Genomic DNA, 3,960 nt, shown 5'->3' with positions numbered 1-3,960 from the left:
GATGTCTAATACAATAGATAAATGTTCTATTTATAATAAACTAGCTCCTAGGGTTTACATGAGTAAGTAATTGATGCATAATTCACTTCCGAGGCCCACTTGGTGTATGTTTGGGCTGAGCTTGATTAATCCACGAGTTGAGGCTTCTCTTGGAGTTGAACTCCGAGTTATGACGTGTTTTGGGCGTTCAACTCCGGATCATGACGTTTTTCTGGCGTTTAACTCCAGACAGCAGCTTGTACTTGGCATTCAACGCCAAGTTACGTCGTTATTCTTCGAATAAAGTATGGACTATTATATATTGCTGGAAAGCTCTGGATGTCTACTTTCCAACGCCGTTGAGAGCGCGCCAATTGGAGTTCTGTAGCTCCAGAAAATCCATTTCGAGTGCAGGGAGGTCAGATTCCAACAGCATCAGCAGTCCTTTTGTCAGCCTTCTTCAGAGTTTTGCTCAAGTCCCTCAATTTCAGCCAGAATTTACCTGAAATCACAGAAAAACACACAAACTCATAGTAAAGTCCAGAAATGTGAATTTAACATAAAAACTAGTGAAAACATCCCTAAAAGTAGCTTAAACTTACTAAAAACTACCTAAAAACAATGCCAAAAAGCGTATAAATTATCCGCTCATCAATTTTCATATGAAGGTAGCTTGAATGAGTGTGCAAACCGTTTAGTGCTACGGCTATTAATAGGCAGATTCTTCAAGCTTTCCAACAAAACCACAATGAATGAAGAAGGAACTCGTTAGTGCTCATGAAGGGTTGAGATTGAGTTGTTCATCTAAAGGATTCATGGAATGGACGGTCTGCATGCATTGTTGAGGCTTGACGAGGATCTTCCTCCCATTGGCTGCATGCATTTAGGCGTTCAATGATGCATGCATGCATACAAATTCTGCTTCCCCATGAGCGCATTCTTCTAGGCACATGTGATCATTCACATAGCTTATCCTAGCCGTGGCCCCTCCTGGCTTTTGTCTTAATCTTTTTCTCCTACCTGAACCAAAACAGCTAGCCTTAGAACATTAATATAGTCGTTGGCAATTGATTTGTAATAAAAAAAATTGTTTTGGTTTGTTTAATAGTTATTTGAATTTTTTTTTGTGATCAATTGTGTCCCTAAATAAAAAAAATGCTAAAAGTTGGTGAACACCAAACTTATCTTTTATTGAGGGGACGGCTTAACAGTGCAAACCGTTCTTCACAATTGATGCATTTAAAAAAAAATTTTGATGTATGATCCCTTTTCTGTATGGTTTTGAGTCCATGATGGGGAAATGATCTTCTGAACATTGTTACACATGCAGACACCAAACTTAGTGTTTGGTCATATGCTTCATCAAAAGAATTATGCATATGTTCTAAGACTAATCCCCTTTTTTTTTGAAAAATGAACTTGGGTGTGCCTTAAGGTACACCAAACTTAGAAGTTTGACATGTGCTTTAAAACAATGTATGTATTTATCAGGCATGAAAGTTCAAAATCATATTCAGAGGAATCATAGCTTATTAAATGAAAGAGAGGACAGAAATCTTAAATCATGGGTTGCCTCCCATGAAGCACTCTTTTATTGTCACTAGCTTGACATTGAACTCCCTTTAGGGTGGTTGATGTTGGTGATGTCTCAACTTGTCACCTCTCACTGTCAGCTTTCTTTGTGTGCCTTGATGCTCAATTTCCATATGCTCAAGAGACAGTACTTGGTTGACAGTGTAATAATCTTCTGCTCCCTGCTGTTGGTATATTAATTGCACCTTATCACCCTTAGAGAATCCTTCAGTTGGGATTTTCTTGTTCTTCCACCCTTTGTGAGCCTTTTTCTTGCTCTTCATCTTTTTCTTTCTTGTTGATCTTTCTTTCTTGACAGTGACTTGGGTTGTGATACCTTCCTTCTTTTTTATCACCCCTGCTTCCTTTTGAATTCCTTTTTCTTCTTGCATCTGCTTGTTCTTCTGTTCTACTGCCTTGTCGGTTGCTTGCTTTGGAAGAAAGTCATCACTTGTTCTGCTTGTTTCTTCATTCCTTTACAATTCTGGAAAGACTTTCAAGATGATGCTCTCCTCATGCATCCTGAGGGTTAACTCTCCCTGCTCTATATCCACAATGGCTCTAGCAGTGGCCAAAAATGGTCGACCAAGTATTATGGAGTCATTTCCATTTTCTGAAGAATCCAGGATCACAAAATCTGCAGGATAAATGAACTTGTCAACCTTAACTAAAAGGTTATCAATCAAACCTTTAGGATATATTACTGATTGGTCCACCAACTCCAAAGACATCTGTATTGGTTTCACCTCCTCTATGCCAAGCTTTTTCACTAAGGAAGATGGGATTAGATTTATGCTTGCTCCTAAATCACACATTCCCTTGTTGATGAATAGGTTTCCAATAGTGCAGGGTAGGAAGAAACCTCCAGGATCTTCAAGCTTGGGAGGGAGTCCCTTTTTAATGAGTGCACTGCATTCTTCACTAAGCATTACAGTTTCCTTTTCATTCCAACTTCTTTTCTTGTTGATGAGCTCTTTCAAGAACTTGGCATACAGAGGCATTTGCTCCAAAGCCTCGACCAAAGGTATATTGATTTTCAGCTTCTTGAAAGTCTTAAGAAATTTATGAAAATGCTGATCCTTTGTCTCTTTGTGAAATCTCTGTGGATAAGGCAGTGGTGGTGTTGAGCTCTTCTCCACTTGATGTTGTTTTGGATTTGGTTCTTCTATGATCTGCTTTCCTTTCTTTAGATTATGTGGTTCGTTGTTTTCCTCTATGAGTTTTTCTGAGACATTCTTGCTTAACATGTTCTTGTTGATGGCTTCATCATTCTTTGTTGGCTCACTGTCATTATTCTTGGTTGCTCCTTGGTTACCATCCACTAACACTTTTCCACTTCTTAGTTGCACGACCTTGCATTCTTCTTTTGGGTTAGGAATGGTGTCACTTGGTAGTGAGCTTGATGGTTTTTCAACAGAAATCTGTTTGGAGATTTGCCCAATTTGCCTTTCTAAGTTCTTCATGGAAGCTTCTTGGTTCTTTGTTGTCAATTCTTGGTTCTTCATCATCTTTTCCATGAGCAGCTCTAGATTAGTGATCCTCTGGGATTCTTGTGAAATTGGTTAGTTTTGTGGTGTTGATGGATGATGATAGGTGTTTTGATTTGTTGGGTGGTTATTGGGTGGATAATGGTTAGAGTTGGGGTAATTATTTTGTGGTTTTCTGTATGTATTTTGGTTAGTGTTTGGCTGGGGATTGTGGTTTGTGTTTTTCCAATTGTTTTGTGTTAGGTTGTGGTTTGTGCTTTTCCAATTATTCTGACTTGTGTTTCTTTGCCATGGTTGTTGGTTTTGATTATGGTTGTCTCCCCATCTGAGGTTGGGATGGTTCTTCCAAGATGGATTGTAGGTATCACCATAGACTTCATTTGTTCCAGGATTTTGGTTGTGCATGTATTGGACTTGCTCTTGCTGTTGCTCCTCTTGAGTTTCTTCACTTTGCACCCAAGTAGTTGGTGGTTGGCTTGTGGCACTCACTGATGCAACTTGAAGGCTGTCAATTCTTTTGGCCATTTGCTCAAACTGTTGTTGAATCTGCTGCTGCATTATCTTGTTCTGAGCTAGAATTGAATCCACTCCCTCCAACTCCATTACTCCTCTTCTTTGTGATGGTTGGCGTTGTCTTTGATGAGCAAAGAAATATTGATTATTGGCCACCATATCAATGAGATTTTGAGCTTCCTCTGTAGTTTTCATGAGTTGCAAAGAGCCTCCAGCTGAATGATCAAGTGCTTCTTGAGCTTTAAGAGTGAGTCCCTCATAGAAGTTCTGCAACTTATCCCACTCAGTGAACATCTCTGGTGGGCATTTCCTCAATAGGGCCTTATATCTTTCCCATGCTTCATATAAGTTTTCAGCCTCCATTTGAGTGAATGTCTGCACCTCAGTCTTCAATCTTAATATTCTTTGG

Source organism: Arachis duranensis, chromosome 6 (genome assembly GCF_000817695.3).
Source record: "Arachis duranensis cultivar V14167 chromosome 6, aradu.V14167.gnm2.J7QH, whole genome shotgun sequence".
In the NCBI taxonomy this organism is placed as follows: domain Eukaryota; kingdom Viridiplantae; phylum Streptophyta; class Magnoliopsida; order Fabales; family Fabaceae; genus Arachis; species Arachis duranensis.
Note: the sequence above shows the minus strand (reverse complement) of the source record.